The sequence below is a fragment of the Pelodiscus sinensis genome, chromosome 2 (genome assembly GCF_049634645.1).
Source record: "Pelodiscus sinensis isolate JC-2024 chromosome 2, ASM4963464v1, whole genome shotgun sequence".
Lineage (NCBI taxonomy): Eukaryota > Metazoa > Chordata > Testudines > Trionychidae > Pelodiscus > Pelodiscus sinensis.
Window position 1 is genome coordinate 12314157 of NC_134712.1, and position 19227 is coordinate 12333383.

The 19227-nt window shown below is 44.6% G+C and overlaps 1 protein-coding gene across 9 annotated transcripts in view; it reads left to right on the forward strand.

Annotated features, from left to right (window-relative positions):
- ZFAT (zinc finger and AT-hook domain containing) overlaps nt 1-19227 on the forward strand; it is a 270939-nt gene that overhangs the window by 105737 nt on the left and 145975 nt on the right. The window contains exon 2 of one of the 9 annotated variants that reach the window (XM_075920088.1): nt 470-601. The exons of the other annotated variants lie outside the window; for them this stretch is intronic. The gene's annotated coding sequence lies outside the window, so the exon portion shown is untranslated. The remainder of the gene's footprint in view (nt 1-469; nt 602-19227) is intronic. 9 annotated transcript variants of the gene reach the window in all.

Genomic DNA, 19227 nt, shown 5'->3' on the forward strand with positions numbered 1-19227 from the left:
ATTGACTATCAGCCCTTCTCACTAATTAATGTTTCTCTCTTGTGTGCTGATTTACTAAGTTATACAGGTTCACAATTCAAGGTACATTTAGACTGCGAAGATCTATTGGAAAGAGATACGTATCTTTTTCCAATACTTTTGTCGGGAAAAGCTTTTCCAAAATTTGGCCGGTCTAGACTGGGCCAAATTTCTGAAAAAAACCCTCTTTTGAAAGCCCCCCTTTTCCTTGTGGGCTTTTGAAAGAGCGTGTTTGCTCTTCCGCAAAAAAAAAGCACGAAGAGCAAACACATTCCCTGATATCCCGAAAACCCCCCACAGTCTAGCCGTACCCACAGCTGTTCAAATATTACCTGAGGGATACAGATGTTATAAGTGAGATTAATGCATGCAGCAACTCAGAAACATTCAATAGAGTCTAACCACTGAACATATTCTTATAATTCTAACACTTGCTTTAATTAATACACAGGTGAGCCAGCTTGTTCCAGCTATGCATTTGTCAGCGTTCAGTTAAAATATGGGAAACTTGACATGAGCTAACACCCTGCCTGCCAGTATCCTAAACCCACAAATTATAATAGGAGGGATTTGCAGCTGAAAGGTCCTGTTTTTATGTTTGAATAATTGTTACTAAGAGTGTAATTTTTTACAGAGAACTGTGTGTCCACCTTCTGATACAGTGAAAAGCATCAGTTATATTGCACTTGAGTTTTGAACATCAATCCTTTTATGTTTATTTGCTCAGTTAGTGATCCTTATGTTAGTGTATTATGTTTCCTATTACAACACAGTTTTACTATATGAATAATTCTCTTTATGTTGTGTTCAACCAGCTGCAGATTTTTTAGGTTAGCAGACGTGTGTATAGAGAAGCAATGCCAAAATAGCAATTTTTTTTGTGTGTGTAGCATATAGCATCAAAGTATAGAAAGAAATGGAGCATTTAGGGCAAAGCTACTCAACTTTGGAAGCCCTGGCAGCTACAATGATAGTCACAGCACTTGTCGAGGGCCACAATTTAATTATGATTGCATATATATGCAAATATACACATATAGCTTCTTTCACACTGACAGGCATGAATACAAAGATTAATGCAAGATAACATAACACTCAGGTCCCATTTAAGTCAGTTCTGCTGATATGAATAAAATGCAATATTTCCACGATTTCCACCCATATGACAGCACTTTTAATGATCAATGACAGTCCAGGAATTTAACTACTAAAATGAATGTCAACAGAAGACCATTATATTGACTTGCTGTTGTGGAGCATGTTTCCAGTGGAGGCCATGTTCAAAGGATCCCACCTGCAGGCTGCATGTTGAGCCCTATGTAAACCCAAACTGCTCTGAAGGCCACAAACAAACGGGCTGTGGGTTGAGTAGCCCTATTTTAGGGTATGTCTATACAGCAAAGAAGAACCTAAGGTTGACCTGTCCCAGCCAAATTGGGATGTGGGGCTATTTCATTGCTGTGTAGAAAGCCACTGTTCCAGAGCTCAGGCTCTACTCTACGGCTGTTTACCCTTTGGCAACAAACGTGTTGTCGACATGCAAAAGTCATCAAAAGTGAAAACTGGTCAAACCAGTTTTTCTCTCTCCCATTGTTGACATTTTATAGCCTCATTGCTAGCTCCCCTGTTGACAGAAATAGTAGAGCAATGTGGGTAAGCATCCCTGTGATGCCCCGAAGTCGCTCTGCGGCGTACTCCCCGGGCTCTCACTCCTACGTCCCCGAACCAGTTCCCGTAGTCTTTCTTTTAGACGTGTTTATCTTCAGTTTCCCTCTCCCCGAGACGGGAGGGGAAGGGGGGCCCGGGCCCACCCACTCTCACGGGCCCCAGCCCAGGGCCCTTAGGGTACGGACTCAGCTTGAGCCGACCTGGCTGACGGGGTGTGCCCCCTTAACTCGTCAGCCCACCAGTCTTTCCTGACTCTGCCCTGGGCTGCTTCCTTCCCTTCCTGTCGTCACGCCCCCGGGTCCGAATTGCTCACCGTCTCCAATCGGGAACCACTCGGGGGAACTGCTGGGGATGGATCCGTTGGTCGCTCTTCCTGCCGCTTGCCTCCGTCCGCGGTGAACTCCTCCCGTCCTCTCCTCTGACTGGCCTTTTAAATCTGGTGCCGGAACCATGGCGCCAGCGCGTCGCGTCGGCCTCGCCCCTCCGTCTGAGCATCGGCCCGTAGTCGCGGCAACGCGGCCGGCGTCGCGGCGCGCTCCGGCTGACATCACCCACCGCGCCGGAGCTATGGGCGTCTTGCGCGGCTGCCGAGCAACCGGGACAACGCCGGTGGTTGCCTAGCATCCCGCCCCACAATGCCTCCTGGGGGGACGCCCCCATGCTGTGCGGGCTTGCCCCGTCACAATCCCACAGTGCAGTACTTTGGGAGGGCGGAGCTGACACCTACGCTTCTTGGGATTCCTTCATAGCTCTGTGAGGTCTCAGTGCCGACGAATGTCAAAGCAGCGCAGCAGTCTCTACTGCCTTCCCCCTAAAGCAGCAGAACAGGAGCATTCTAATGATTTGGTTTTTATTTGTTCCTCAAATGGAGGGGCTCACTCAGTTGTCAGATACTTCTTGGAGTTTTGAAAGGGCAGAGGGTGCATGCCTGCCGGGCAGCAGAGATCACAAAACACTGATCACAGCCGTCAGGGCAGGCATTGTGATATACTGGCTGAAGCCAGTTCTCTAGACAAAACAAACAGCAGAGTCCACGCTGGCTCTTTGTTGACAATAAAGAAAGGGGAAAAGACAAAAGTCTCTCTCAGGTAGACGTTTTTTGTTGCCAAAACTGGATGTTTTTCCCTGATAAAAGTCACATTGTAGTATAAACGCTCTCACTGTTTTGTCACCGAAAGGCAGTTTTTGGTGACAAAACATGCCAGTGTAGACAAGACCTGAGCCTGGAGTTCTATACAGCAATGAAACAGACACACACCTCAAGCCCACAAGCTCAAGTTGTCTGACTGGGGTTAGCTGTGGGTTTTTCTTTAGACCCACCCAAAATATTTCTGCAGTTAGGCTTGCAGAAGCTAGATTCGTGTACTCTGGTGGTAGATGAGTTATGACTGGACTAGGGATGTAAGAGTTAAACCTGCTAATGGTTAAACTCTGCATGGGCCAGGAGCGGTCAGTTCCTAGTTAATCATGTAACTGACAAAATATTGATCAGGTACATGGTTAATATTTTATACCTTTTTTACATAACTACACTGGATGTTAGTGCATAGGGCACTATAGGCTGGCACTCTCAGAGAATGACAGAGGCTTGGGCCACTTTGAGTTTAGAGGCCTGAGGGCTCCCCCCTCACCCTCCTGATGTATCTAACTTCTTATCCACAGGGTCATACTAAAGCCAAAAGAATATATGAAAATGAACACTTGAGTCATTTATTTATTAACAATTAAGTCATTATACCAATAGCATGTATATTAAAAATGTAGCTTAAGTTGTGAGTTTCCACTGCAAGCAAAATTCTTCATTTTAGGAATGCTTTTCTGGCTTTGTTGTGTGCAGACTCATTTATAATTGAAGAAAAATCCAATTTAAGTGCAACATCACTGTTAATGTTAAGCACTGTGAGCCCATTCAAACCTTCTTGTCCCATGGTAGAACAATGATACTTCTTCACTTGTTTTAACATGTTCAGCATGCATTCGCCCAAAGCCACTGATGCAGGGAAACTGACAAAAAAATGTAGTGCCATTGTGATTTTAGGAAATACAGTCGACAGGCCAAGACTGAATATTTCTTGAAGCAGTTCTTTTGGCTTACAGTCCAATTTAAAGTTGGTGGAATGTATACATTTCAGGAAGACAATCTCATCACAGAGATCTCTTGAAATTTCATTGTGGTACCTTTGTTAAAACTATTTAGCTGCTGAATATAGATCTTCATCAGGTAGTTCTCTGAACTCCCAGAGGAATCCAAAGAGGGTACAAATTTGTCACAGAGACTCAAATCAATGTGTAAGATCAGATTTGATGTAGTCAGTAATTATAACAAAAACCAAAAAATGACTCAGTAGTGCCTTTCTGCATCAGATTGAGAAGTTAGGCTGCAGTTGGTGGAAAACTCAGATGAAATGTCAATATCCTGTGCTACTGATTTGGATTCAGAAAGGATTCTGTCCCATTGATCACTAATCTTTTGAATATCTTTAAGAAGTCGTTCAGTGTCATCCCTCTTAACATCTAATATAGCATAGCATGCTTCAATTACAAGATTAGTTTCGTGGATCATCTTTAGCTGCTTTTTCTACATGGACGACATTAAAATGCATTCAAATTTTGATGTATACTTCTGATTTGACTTCAGCTCAGTGCAAATCTGTGCTGTGAGTGTAAGAGATTCAAGCTCACTTAAAGCCTTTCTCATGGAGTCCAAATGTTGTGCACCTGGTTTAATGCCATCAATTCTTGTTGAGATACCATGAAGGGAAACAGGCAGATGCTGCTTCAGAATTTCCCACTTTCAAGGACTGCTACTGAAGAGGTTGTACAATTGCTGGGTTGTTCCCAAGTATGTGATTGCTTCCTTGCATGATTTAGCACAATGAATGCCAACAAGATTTAGTGTGTGGTTGCCAAAATTGGAGAAAATACTCAAGAGTATTGAGATTTTACTCAAGAAGGGCTGCTTGTACATTATTGTACTTCCCAGCCATATTGGATCCATTGTCATAGGGTTGGCGAATATAGATCTGAAAATTTAATTTGAAGCCTTCCAGAATTTCTAATACAAGCAATGATTTTTTCCCTTTTTTTTCATGAAATTATTGAGCAAAATTAATCATTCTTCAATTGAAATCTTTGAACTTTCTGAAATTTTAACATATCAAACAGCCAATATCGTGTGCTCTTTATGAGAACAGTCTGGATTTGCATCAATAAAAATTGAAAAATACTTCACATGTCATGTTGCTTCAAGAATTGTTGTTTGCACAAATGTCCCACACTGTTCAATAAACTCGTTTTGTATTCTAGTAGACAGATAATGAACTTGCATGCATTTTCTGCTCTCTTTTGATTCATGAATATGCTTAACATGGCCGGATAAAAGTGAGTCATGCTTGCTAAGAAGTTCAAGTATACTAAGAAAGTTTCCATTTTTAGGGTCACCGATACATTGACTGAAACCAAACAAAGCCAATTCCTGTTCAGAAAGAAAAAGAATGACATTCAATATGGACTCGAGTTTTTTCTATTCATCAGTTTCTGTGTTTATTTCACTCAGGAGTAAGTTTTCAGCTGAACGGTCAGCTACTGCTTCTCTACTAGTTGATTGCCATGTAACAGTTATCTTTATGCAGTACTGAAGTTTCATGTGCAAGTATTTGATCTTTCGATTTTCCTCCAAACTCTACTGAAGCTCCAAATGGAGGGATCAGACCATACGGATGCATTTGAAGTATTACTGTTAAAAATGGAACGGGGTACACAGTACAGAGCCTGCTTTTCCATGCTCCAGTAGAGCCAGTCTCTTGTGTTGATCTCTCCATTTGGAATAGTTTTTGTCAGCAAATGAGTGGGAAAAGCATGATTTTCAGCATCTGTTAATATATTACTTGAAATTTGAAAACAACTAACTTTGAGAAATGACTGCATTTGAGCAACATTGTTCTTACCAAGAAGTCCAATATCAGGTTCTGATGCCATTGTTGTTACACTGTGTCCTTTGCTAGTCATAAGTTCTTGCTCTTGCATATCCGAGGTCCTCATTTTCTGCCTGCACAGTTTTTAAATTGAGCATAGATTCTGCATCTATTGCAGGGGTGGGCAAAAGGGCTTCTGCAGGCCAGATCCGGGCCGCCAAGTGGGTTTATCCGACCCGCGGAGGCCCTGCCACTCCCCCGCCCTCAGGCCAATTAGGGCCTGGGGGTGGGGGAGCACACGAGACTTCTCCTGCCCTGCAATGAGCATGCGGCACTTCAAACTGCTATGCGCTCCTTGCAGGACAGGAGGAGACATCACGCACCCCCCCTCCCCCAGGATCTGATTGGCCTGGGGGTGGGGGAGCGTGGGAAGCCTCTTTCTGTCCTGCTAGGGGCATGGGAAGGAGGGGACAAAGGGGTTTCCCCAGCCCCAGACCAATCATGGTCTGGGGACGGGGTAGCCCAGAAACATCCTGGTCTCACCCCCTTCCCTGCCCCTTCTGGGCTGCCCTGGACCGTTTAAAAAATGTTTGAAGTGGCCCCCAGCCCTAAATTATTGCCCGTACTAATCTATTGCTCCTGTTGATATTTCTGTGTCTTGATTAATGACCTCCTCATTTTGAGGCAGTGGCATTGATATGTCATTTGTGGGTACAAAGTTTTCATCATCAGAACTGGTAGTGTTACTGTCTAATGGCTGAGGCAGTTTTTCTACAAGAAATGTTATTGGCTTAAAATTCTTAACTACTGCTTCACTGTGTTGCTTTCACGATCTCTCACTTGCACCACTTTTAAATCTTCGTTTCATTTTTATAAAGGGGTTCTTTTAAAGTGCAGTAACACACAATACATGAATGCACTAAAGGCTATTGGTCATACAAAATTTTAATTGTAAATGCTTCACAATGAATATTATATAACGACAGTTTGGAGGTGTTATTTACTACGGCTCTCATGGGCTCATATTAGTCTTGAAATTTCCTCTGCTAACATGTTCCTGCTATTAAATTCCTCTAATAACTGGTGCATTGTTATGAATATGAACATGGGATGATTGCCATCTTAGATATAAAGTTTATTAAAAAAATAGAATTAAAAGTTTATCATCACAAAAAAAGCCTTTAAAGGTGAATCTAAAACTGGATGAAGAGGTAGCTTACAGCTGAGTCTGATATGGTTATTGACACATAAGAAAAAACAGTAATATGAAAATATTCTCTGCAGAGATAGACCTCTAATGTAAAGGTTAAACTCACCCTCAGACCAAGGTAAAACAAAAGGAAAAAAAATATGTTTTTTCCTTTTTTTCCCTTTTTGTTTTACCAAGAGCAGACTAACACGGCTACCTCTCTATTACTTTTCCTCAGACCAAGCAAATCACTTTACAGTAACAGAATTAATGACTACTTTCAACCCCTCTAAACTATGCAAACACTGTAAACAGCATTTTATAAGGTAGAGTCGCTAAGCACAAAAGCTCCAGTCTCCTGTCACATAGATGAAGACTTGGGTGTGACTGAAAAATTGGTGAAGTTCCGAGGTCCCACAATGATTTAAATCAGTTTTTTTCAGGTATATATAGCTTCTTTTGTTGCCTCTGTTATAACTGCAAGGTGTATAATAAATGGAAATGACTTGGTAGAAAAATATAAAAATTTGAAGCCCCTTTGTCTCCTGAGGCCCGGGCCAAATGCCCTGTTGGCTTCCCTCTGATAGGGCCTGAATATAGGTGCAATTTTGATGTACATAATATTTATGAAAATACAGATATAGTGGCAGCAGTTAATTTGCTGTAGTATTGGGGGTTTGCAGACTATTTAGAATTCTTGCTTAGTTGCCATACTGTGAGTTCTCTGGGCAGTGCAGTTTACATACTAAGATGTTTTGTGGTGTAGGTTTGTGGTATCTGTTCTTCACCAGTCCGCAGTCGAAGCTGTTTTCACAGGTATGAGCCCTGAGAGAGATTTGGAGCTGGAGCTCATGTTGAGGAATTTAGACCTGTTGGAGCAGAGAGAGCAAGAAATTTGCTGCCCAAAAAGTTTTAAATATTTCCAATTGTGAGATTAAATGGTAATCACAATATTTTTAGTCTGTACTCCAGGGGTGTGCATAAAGGCAAAAAAGGAATTTGAATGCAGTAGCTTTAAGGGTATTCAGACAGGAAATTGAGAACTGTTTTATAGGTCATTCATCTAAAGATTGAGTTATTGAGTATTGTGTTTTATTATGTCATTTAATCTGTACGCGAAAACCTCCTTAGAACAGGGAAATGAAGTTCTTGCCTGCCTATCTCTTCAGGCTACTGAAGGCACGAGGAAACTGGGAGGAGGTGACCATAGGGAATTAGAGAGGAAAAGAAGAATGGTGAAGGAATTGGAACTAGGAGAAGCTGGAAAGAAGCAAAGGGTAGCTAGGTACCAAGATACCAAGAAACGAATAAGAGTCCTGGCTGGGGGTTTGACTGGGAAATTGAAAGATGCTGAAGCTTGAAGATTGCAGGCTGTGTTGCTGGAGTAGAGACTGTGGATCTTGTGTAAATAGTGGCTTTTTCTTTGCCAAAGAGGTGCATGTTTCTTAGAAATGTGAAGGACTAGTTGCTTTTCCACCCCTTTCTGCCTCTATCAGATAGAGGCAGCAAGCGGGGGGAGGGAGGGAGTCAGGAGTAGAGGTGGTATTTCAAAGCGGCAACACCACTTGAAGCCTGGGCAGCCCATGGCCAGATGGGGTGTCCCCAGGTGTTTCAAAGTGCAAGTGCTGTGTGGAGCCCGGGATCAGCTAGGAACTCCCCAGCTAACCTGGAGCTCCGTGCAGTGCTGCTCCTCTGGCCGCTGGGAGCTCAGTGTCAGGCTCCTTGCGGCATTTCAAAGCAGCAGCACCATATGGAGCCCAGGATCAGATGAGGACTCCACTCATCCCAGGCTCCACGCGGCGCTTTCGCCTTTGAAATGTGGAGGCCCCCTATTGACTAATCGAATAGTTGATGCAAAATGCATAGACTATTAGATTAGTCAGTTACCTTAACATCTTTAATGTTTATAGTGACTAGCTATTTTAGGCTACGTCTAAGACTGCAAGCCTCTTTCGAAAGAGAGCGTCTAGACTACAACCAGTACTTTAGAAAAAGCAAGCCACTTTTTTGAAAGAGAGCGCCCAGGCAGTCTGGATGCTCTCTTTCGAATAAGCACAATTTGCATTACATGACACTTTTTTTTTTTTGAAAGAGCACTTTTGAAAAAGGCGTTATTCCTTGTAAAACGAGGTTTTCTGCGGTCGAAAACACTGCTGCGTTCTTTCGATTTACTTTTGAAAGACTGCAGCAGCAGTCTAGACGCAGGTAAAGATTTTTCAATAAAAGGCCACTTTTTTCGAAAAATCCCTGTAATCTAGACACACTCTTAACTGTGAAATCCTAGTTCAGATAAGGCATTGTAGCTTTTACTGTGATGTAGTTAGGTAAACTCACTTATGAGAGGGGGCATTGTGCTAACTTCACCTGCGTGCATCATGGTAAAGACTACCAAGTTGTGTCAACTAAGATTTTCCAGCAAGATAACTAATACACAGTAATTAGCCCACTGTAAAATGCAAACTGAAAAACCACCTTTTTGATATGGAAGTCAACGTCTTGGCTTTTATCTTAACCTGCTAACTTGTACAAAAACTACAAACTGCTTTGTCTTCACTGGGATTTAAATTTGAATAAAGAATACATTTTTTTGCACACTAAACTCCAAGTGTAATTGGAAAAATGGAGAAGCAGGGTTCTGGAAGGTGCAGTAGAACATATATATTGTGGATTTGCGCGAGCAGAGATGAGTGTACATGTAGTTTAGGAGTACATGATTAGCTATAGAGTGGGAAGAGTAAGAGAACATATTAGAGATTGGAAAAAGATATTGGGGAGGGGAAGGAAAGGGAAATATTGAAATGGCACACTCTAGGCAGGGGCTGCTCTGGCTGGAGTGGCCCCTCCCCCTTTAATTGGTTAACCAATTAAACATATTTAAATAGTTAATTAAATGGGATTTTATATCCCTACTGGGGGTAGAGCCGAGGGCGGAGTATGGAGCGGAGAGAGGCAGGCAGCACAGGGGCTGTGGGTGGGCTGGGGCTGGAAATCTACTGTGGCTGGGAGCTGAACAGTGGCTTGGGGGCAGAGCAGAGTGAAGGCAGTGTGAGGGGGCTATAATTGCAACCTTTTTGACAGCACACCCTTCCCTCCATGGCTCCCGGGCGGGGGTGTGTATGTGTGTGTGTGTGTGTGTGTGTGTGTGTGTGTGTGTGTGTGTGTTTTGCCTTATAAAATATTTTAAACGACAAGTAGGGATGTAAGCAAGTAGTTGCCTAGGCTTCTTGGTTAGACAAATTGACTACTTGCGTTTCCCCTCCCCCTTGCTGCCTCTGTATCAGAGGGTACGTCTACACTACAACGTTAATTCGAACTAACTTAGTTCGAATTAGTTAATTCGAACTAAGCTAATTCAAACTAACGGATCCAGACTAAAAAACTAGTTCGAATTAGCGTTTTGCTAATTTGAACTAGCATGTCCACATTAAGTGGACCCTGAACTGGGCTTAAGGATGGCCGGAAGCAGTGCTGGCAGGGCATCAGAGGAGGACTTAGAGCGTGGAGATGCTGTCTCAGGCTAGCCGAGGGCTGTGCTTAAAGGGTCCCGACCCCCACCCCGGACAGACAGTTCTCAGGGGTGCCCCGCTTGCAAAGCAGTCCTGGCTTGGAGTGCACGGACTACCCACACTGGGCACATCACAGCACTTGGCCATCAGACCGGCTGCACTTACCGCAGGCTGCCATCTGGGGAGAGGGGACAATTGGGGGGCTGCAGGAGAGCTTCCACCCCCAGAAGCCCGCAGAGCCAGCCCAGTCCTCCCCATCGGGGGCTCGTACCCCATTCCTCCCTCACCTCCTTCCACTTACCTTTCCCTAGCCCCTCTTCTTGATGTACAAAATAAAGGACAATTGTGTTCAAAAATGGAATCTGTCTTTATTGAACAAAACTGGGGGAGACTGGGAAAAGGAGGTGGGAGAGGGGAAGAGAGAGGCTGGGAGAGGGGAGGGCAACTAAAATGATCAGGGGTTGGGAACAGGTCCCAGATGAAGAGAAGCTAAAGAGACTGGGACTTTTCAGCTTAGAAAAGAGGAGACGGAGGGGGACAGGATAGAGGTCTCTAAAAGCAGGAGTTGGGTGGAGAGGGTGCATACAGAAAAGTTCTTCATTAGTTCCCATAAAGAAGGACTAGAGGACACCAAAGGAAAGGAATGGGTAGTGGGCTTCAAACTAGTAACAGAAAGATGTTCTTCACAAAGCAAATAGTCAACCTGTGGAACTCCTTGCTGCAGGAGGCTGCGAAGGCTAGAACTAGAACAGAGTTTAAAGGGAAGTGAGATTAAGTGATGGAGGTTGCGTCCATGGAGTGCTATTAGCCAGGGGGTAGGAGTGGTGTCCCTGGCCAAGGTTTGTGGAAGGCTGGAGAGGGATGGCACGAGACAAATGGCTTGGTCACTGTCTTCGGTCCATCCCCTCCAGGGTCCCTAGGGTTGGCCGCTGTCGGCAGACAGGCTACTGGGCTAGATGGACCTTTGGTCTGACCCAGGACGGCCATTGTAAGCTCAGGGCTCAGGGTTGGGGGTCTCAGTGGACCCCCTTGATTCTCTTGCACACCTGCTCCTGGGTGGCCAGGCTGGCAGCTCTCCTGCCCTAGCCGGCCACTTTCCTGTGCCTAGTGCGGAGATCGTGGACAAGGTCCACGATGTCTGCACTAGCGCCAGCCTGGTCCCGGGAAGAGGGGGAGGGTTGGGGGGCATCGGGTGGGTGGCTCGATCCGTGCCAGGTGCAGGGTCTGCTGGCTGGGTGCTGGCAGGCTTGCACCTGGCATGGGCACCGTAGCCAGCCCGTGCCCCTTTAAGAGGTCCGGGGCTGGGAGGGGGGCAGACGAGTTTCCCTGGTGTTGGCCAGAGTGGCCCCCAGGGAAACCTGGGGAGGGCTAGCCTCCCACTAGTTCGAGTTAAGGGGCTACACACCCCTTAATTCGAACTAGCTAGTTCGAACTAGGCTTAATCCTCGTAAAATGACGTTTTCCTAGTTCAAACTAAGCGCTCCGCTAGTTCGAATTAAGTTCGAACTAGCGGAGCGCTAGTGTAGCGCCTATGAAAGTTAATTCGAACTAACGTCCATTAGTTCGAATTAACTTTGTAGTGTAGACATACCCCGAGATAGCAAGGTAGCAGCCAGTGCTGGGGGGGAGTTTGCTTAAAAGTGTGGTGCTGCCTGTCCCTTCCCCACACTGTGCTGCTGCCTCTATCAGGGGCGGCAGCCCTGGAGTGGGGCAGGGGAGACTGCTGCGGACAGAGGATGTTCCAGCAGCAGCCCCTGTCTCCAAAGGATCCCAGATCCCCAGTGGGACCCCCTGTGAACAGGGACTGCTGCAAAGCAACCCCTGTCCACTGTGTCCCAGGCCTGGCTGGGCAGGCAGCCCATCTCAGCCCTGGCTCATGATGGGTCGAGGACCAAACTCTGCTGCGGCTCTGCAATTTAAAAGGCAGTAGGAGCCGGGAAGCCTACCCTCCGGCTCCTACTGTGTTTAAAATTGAAGAAGCACAGCAGGGTTAGGTCCTGGACCTGGCATGAGCCAGGACTGAGCTGAGCTGCCTTCCCTTATTGACTAATTGTGTACTCTATTCAAATTCTGTCGACTACTCAATTATTATTGTGCGTGTCAATTTTTTGTGGTGCTTTAAATCAGAAGGGAGGGATGCTGTCTTATGGTTAGTGGAGGGACTTGGAACGAGGAAGTCTCAGTTCTGTGCCAACGTATACTACTTGCTGTATAACTTTGGGAAAGTCATTTAATCTTCATGTGCCTTATGAAAGATCAGTAAAATGCAAATATTTTTCAAATTAAGCTTTAACATATTCATGGGAATTAGGAAAGTGCTTGAGATATTTGGAAGAACAATATGAAGACAAAGTATAGAAACTGTTTTTAAGTGTATTAAATTGTTTCTTGCTTAGTTTGTAATGTCGAGTTTAATAGGAGTGGTGGTTTGCTTTTAAAATTCATTTTGGAACTTTTTTCTTTTAAAATAAATATTAGGTTTACATTATTTAAAGTTTATTGATTATGCAAATAACACAACTGTCAAATATATTCATCAAACTGATATTAATATCTTTGGCTGATAGTCATATTTGTTTACTAGCATACTCGATTGATTTATTGTTTCTTTGATTTTCTGCATGTTTAATATCTGCCTAATTAATTACTCTGTTAACTTCCCACCTAATTAATTATCTACTGCTTAATCATTGATTCTGTGCATACTTAATTGACTTATTGCTTATTTGATGCTTTATACTTAATTGACTAGTGAATTAATCACCCTGCTGCTTCACCACTTAATTAGCACCTGTTTGATCAATTATCAGTTGCTTATTCATCACCTAATTGTTTAAGAACTATGATCAGCACACATTCTCCTGCACTCTGGACTCTACCCTCTTCCGCTGCCCATTTTTCTTAATATTTTCCATGTTTCTACATCTCTATTCCATTTTTATCACTTTATATTTTCCCTCTTAATTCACATCCTGCCTCTGCATTCTATTCTGTGAATTTCCACATCAGCACAATGCAGACTCTTCCCTTCCACTTTTCTGTCCTTTGACTTCATGTATTCCAACTTTGCCTGCACTTCACTGTTTTGCTACCCCCTATATTATATCATGTCTGATATTGTAATCTCCTCAGGGGAGAGCCTGATTTTTTTTTTTTTTTTGCCAGACACTGTCACGTTTGGGTTCTGTAACTATATGCACTCAGGGGCGGCAGGTTTGTATAATTTTTGGTGGTTCCCCATTAGCCATGCCCCCGACCCTCGTTAACCAGGCCTCTGGAGGTAACCGCTCGGGGCAAGACTGACACATGACCAGAAGTAAAAGGTGTCATGTCACCCCTCTCAAAGGACTTTTCCCACCATCCTCCTCCCATCAGGGATTAGTTTGGCCCCCACCAAGCCCCCCTCATGCAACTATCCTGCAATTGCATTAATCCAATGTGTGTGACATTAACTTGGGAGCAGAGAGGCTGGGGGAAGTGTTCCGTCCAAGGCTATGTCTACACTCGTGGCTTCTTGCGCAAGTACAGCTGTTCTTGCGCAAGAATCCACAGAGCAGCCACACTGCTTGCCTGCTCTTGCGCAAGGAAATTTACAGTACGGCGTGGTAAGAGAGGGCGTCTTGCGCAAGAGCTACGTTCTTTTCTAACAGGTGTGAGCTCTCTTGCGCAAGAGGGCAGTGTGGATGGTCATCAGGGATTTCTTGTGCAAGAAACCCCTATGGCTAAAATGGCCATTGGAGCATTCTTGCGCAAGAGAGCATCCACACTGCCATGGATGCTCTTGCGCAAAAGCACAGCTCGCACATGGACCCTTGTGCAAGATGTTCTTGCGCAAGAAGCCGCCAGTGTAGACAAAGCCTAAGAGTTTCCTCCCATGAGCAGAATGAATTTTGCGTTGTGCACCTGTACTGAGTTCATGTGGCTTGTCTGGATGTGCCACTGTGGCACCCAAGTTATTAATAAATATTTTATAAACCTTTACCTTTTCTCTCTGCTGCCATGTCTCCTCCCCTTGGTCCATCAGCTCCCCTGGTGCCTGCTGCCTCCCAACTCCTCATCTTCCTCTGCTGTCCTGACTCCTGCCCTTCTCGCTGCCCTCAGCCCTCCTGCGACCTGCCCCCGTCCACCAGCCCTTCTCTGCCCCCTGTGCCCACTCCTTCAGTAGCCCCACTCTGATTATGTGAGCTACACCTTCTCATCCCCTCTTCTAACACCTCCCTCTACACACCTGCCCTGCCTCTCTCCTTTGGTGCTGGTCCCTCCCCTGCAGGTGTCTGCCCTTCTGCTTCACCCCCAGAATCCCCTGGCTCCTGCACCTTCCCTTAGCCCTGCACCCTCCTGGTGCCTCCCCCTTCTCTTTGCCCCCTTTGCCCTCTTTTTTCCTGATGCCCACCCCCTCACCACTCTCTGCTCCCATTCCCCTCATGCCTCTCTGTGCCCTCACACATGACTTGCTCCATCCCCACCTTTTTCATGCCCACCCCTTCTTTCAAGCCTTCTCCCAGCACCTCCCCCTCTCCCCTCTAGCCCCCAATGCCCTTACTCCTTCCTCTCCCGGCATCACCCTGTCCCCCCTCCCACTGATACCTCCCCTCCTGCCCTTTTCCTCATTGTCTGTACTTGGCCCCTGGCATTTGTTTCTCCTCTACGCTGTCCCTTGGTGCCTTCCCCTTTCTTCCCCTTTCCCCTTCCTCTCCCTCCCCCATTTTCCCATTCCCCCTCCGCACAAGCCCCTTCCTCCCCCTCCTCCTCCCCTTACCTTTCCCCTTACCTTATCTTCTGCCTTCCACTTTGTGGGGCCGGAGTCTGTGCTTGGGCCCCAGAAGTCCCCGGACTCTGAACATGGAGCTAGGCTGCGTGGTGCAGTGCCGCGCTGAGCAGTTTTAAAGTCCTGAGCCGTGACGTCATGTCACGTCCGGGTGTCTCCTTGCTCACCTGTAAATGCTGCGCATGGCAGCAGCAGCCGGCAGCGCATGCCGGCAAAGGGGAGCCGGACTGAAAGCTGCGCACGTCAGGGCCGGGGTAGGAGGACGCGCGGGGGGGGGGGGAACCCAGCTCCAAATATTGGTGGAGCAGTGCCCCCAAAACTGAATATTGCTGGAGCATGGGCACCATGAGCCCATATAACTCACCACCCATGTATGCACTCAGTCTTCTGCAAGTAGCTGGTCACTTCTCTAGAACTCTTGCTTTTAAGAGTAAGAGGTAAAAAGAAGACCCACAGACATTTACCCAGAGAATTTCAGTAGGGATATGGCATTGGAAACTGGCAGTTGAGGAAGTTGAGGAAGGGGAGAAAAGACCATATGGAATTTAAATATCAGCTAGAAGATTTTGTGTGTGTGTGTGTGTGTGTGTGTGTGTGTATATATATATATATATATATATATATATATATATATATATATATATAAATATAAAAATATCTTTTCAAGAAAGAATTGGAAGAACTTCTTGCCAAACATTCAATTCCCCCCCTTTTCCCCACCCCCATTTTTAACTACATCGAAGCAGGAAGCCTGCTAAAATAGCCAGCAGGGTCCCTGGACGATTGAGATGCTAAAGGAACACTCAAGGATGATAAGGCTATTTCAGGGAAACTAAACGCATTTTTGTATACATTTTCACGGTTGAGGATATGAAGGAAATTCCCAAACTTGATCCATTCTTTTTAGATGAGGAATTGTCCCACATTAACATGTCATTAGAGGAGCTTTTAGAGCGAATTGATTAACTAAACAGTAATAAGTCCACCAGAACCATATGGCATTCACACAAGAGTTTTAAGGAAATTAAAATGTTCCAGCTCAACTAGAGCAGACTCTTCCTGTGGCGAGGCTTGTACCAGCTGGAATGCTGGAGCAGACACTGCCTGTGGCAGGCCAGGGTGCCCTGCAGGCAGGGGCTGCTCTGGCATCCCAGTCGGAACAGCCCCTGTCTGTGGCGGGCCTCCTGCTCACGGCAGGCAGGGAGTTGCTCCAGCCCCACAGGTTAAACTTTCATGCCCCTATTTAGTACCTGTAAACTGGTTGAAACTAATAAAGAACAAAATTGTCAGAACGAGGAATCCCGTGGCACCGTAAAGACTAACACATTTACTGGAGCATAAGCTTTTGTGGGTTGGAACCCACTTTGTCAGATGCAACATTTTTGCTGAAATAGATTAAGATGGCTACCCCTTCTGAAAATGTCAGACATAGATGAACATTGTAGAGCATGAATCAACATGTTTTTTGTAAAGGCTAATTGTATCTCATCTATGTACCAGAATTCTTTGAGGAGATCAAAAAGCATGTGGACAAGGGAATCCAGAGGATATAGTATACTTGGAGTTCTAGAAAGCCTTTGACAAAGGCGCTTAAGCAAAGTATACTGTCATGGGTTAAGAAAGAAGGTGCTCTCATAGACGGATAAGTGGTTAAAAGACAGGAAACAAAGGGTAGGAACAAATGGTCAGTTTTCAGAATGGAGAGAGATTAATAGTGCTGTCCCTTAGGTGACTGTACTGGGACCAGTCCTATTCAACATGTGCATAAATGATCTAGAAAAGGCATAAATGGTGAGGTGATGAAGTTTGCAGATGATACAAAACAACTCAAAATAGTTGTGTCCCAGGCAGACTGCAAAAAGCTACAAAAGGATCTCTCAAAACTGGGTGACTGGGCAACAAAATGGCCAGTGAAATTTTATGTTAATCTATGCAAAGTAATAAAAACTCTTAAATATAATCCCAACTATGGATATAAAATGATGAGGTCTAAATTAGCTGTTAGCACTCAAGAAAGAGATCTTGGAGTCGTTGTGGATAGAGATCTTAGAGTTCTCGGGAAACATCCACTCAATGTGCAGTGGCAATCAAAAAAGGAAAGAGAATTTTGGGGATCGTTAAGAAAGGAATAGATAATAAGACAGAAAGTATCATATTGCCTCGATATAAATCCATGCTACATCCACATCTTGAATACTCCATGCAGACGTGCCCCATCTCAAAAAACAAAAACAAAAAAACCCACCATATATTGAATTGGAAAACGTTCAGAAAAGGAAAACCGAAAATTATTAGGGGTACAGAACATTTCCATATTAGGAGAGATTAATAACTCTGGGACTTTTCAGCTTGGAAAATAAATGGCTAAGGGTGTATAAGATAGAGTTTTTATAAAATCATGAGTGGTGTGAAGAAAGTAAATAAGCACTTTTTACTCCTCATAAGTAGAGAGATTGGGGGGGGGGGGGGAGTGTCACCAAATTAAGTTAATAGGCAGTAGGTTTAAAACAAACAAAAGGAAGTATTTCTTCATGCAGCACAGTGTCAAGCTGTGGAACAATGTGCCAGAGGATGTTGTGAAGACCAAGATTTTAACAGGGTTAAAAAAAGAACTAAGTTAATGGAAGCTAAGTCTACCAGTGACTGTTAATCAGGATGGTCAGGAATGGTGTCCCTAGCTCCTAATTCTCAAGCTGGGGATGGATAAGAGGGGATGGATCACTTGATGAGATTACATGTAGCTTTTGAGACATCTGGCATTGTCGGAAGACACGATACTGGGCAACATGAACCTTTAGTCTGATCCTATAGGGCCATTTTTATGTTCTTATAAGAAGACCTCAGACAGTGAATGTTATCTCACTATCCGAGTATTCACCTCTCTCTAATGACCATTGCATATCAGCTTTTTCATTTGTGTTTAATGTTCATGGATATTTTTACTCTTCATAGCATGAATCTTAAATACATATTTACCATTAGAAAGAGCAATTTTGACCTGCTGGGTAAATAATATTTTATCTTAAAATGAATATATATTAAGCAATTTATTCAAAGGACCATTTCTATCATGTACATAATATAATTTTTTTAAATGACATAATTTGTGCATTCTCAAGTCAGCAGAATGTCTGGAAGGAGCCCTACAGATCTTTCGAGAACACATTATGTGCTTTAAATAACAGCTTCCATGTATAATTTAATGAAACATTTGACGAATTTTCCTGGAACATATGATGTTGAAGGAGATGTAGATGTGTTCATTAATTGGGAGACAGTTGTATTATTCTCAAAGATGAGAGGATGCTGTCATTACACCCCCACACTCTCACATATAGGCAAAAGAAACATCCCACCCCGGACAAGAGTGAAAATAGTGCATGCAGAAGTCTAGTAACAGGCTATCCAGTTTATTGCACTGAATACAGCATGTTTGATACTCTTGGGGGAATTCTGTGCCACTGCTCAGTGCAGAATTTTTGTGTGTGAGTGTGAGTGAGTAAGAGGTTTCCTTTCCCTGATGGAAATGTGTTCTAGTGCTGCTGGCTGCCACTAGGGGCTGTAGGACTTGCACATAGAAGACACTGCAGGATTGGGGAAGGGGGACAGGTAGAGAGTTCCTTGAAGTTGCAGTTCCTCGCATGTGCTAAGGAAAGGAGAAAGTGGTGTGCAGAAACTCCACGCAAACCTGGGACACCACAACAGGCTGTTTCTCCCCCCAGATCTCTGAGTAGTAGGGGGTCTGATGTCTGGATTGAATGGTCTATGGCTGGGGGGACCGGTATCTGGGCTGGGAGAATCATGACTGGGCTTGGGAGGAAGGGGAGACTGGTGCCTTCCCTAAAGGGGGTGCCATAGTTGTGGGAGGAGGCAGTTGTTGGGCCTAGGGGGGCATGATTGGGCTTAGGGAGTCAGGAGCAGGTTTCTCGGCTGGGAGGCCCTGTGGCAGAACTTGGGTGGGAGAGCGTTTGTGGGTGTCTGGAGTCGGGGAGGAGGGACTGGATTGTAAGACATTTCTTTAACTCTACTGCTGGAGGAATTTTTATGCATCTGTATTCTTACAAACATACTGGCTGATAGGTATTTTGAATTAAAACACCAAAATAATTGAAACTGGCATGCTTATGTACTGTTATATAATAATATTTGCAGGCTTTTAAAATA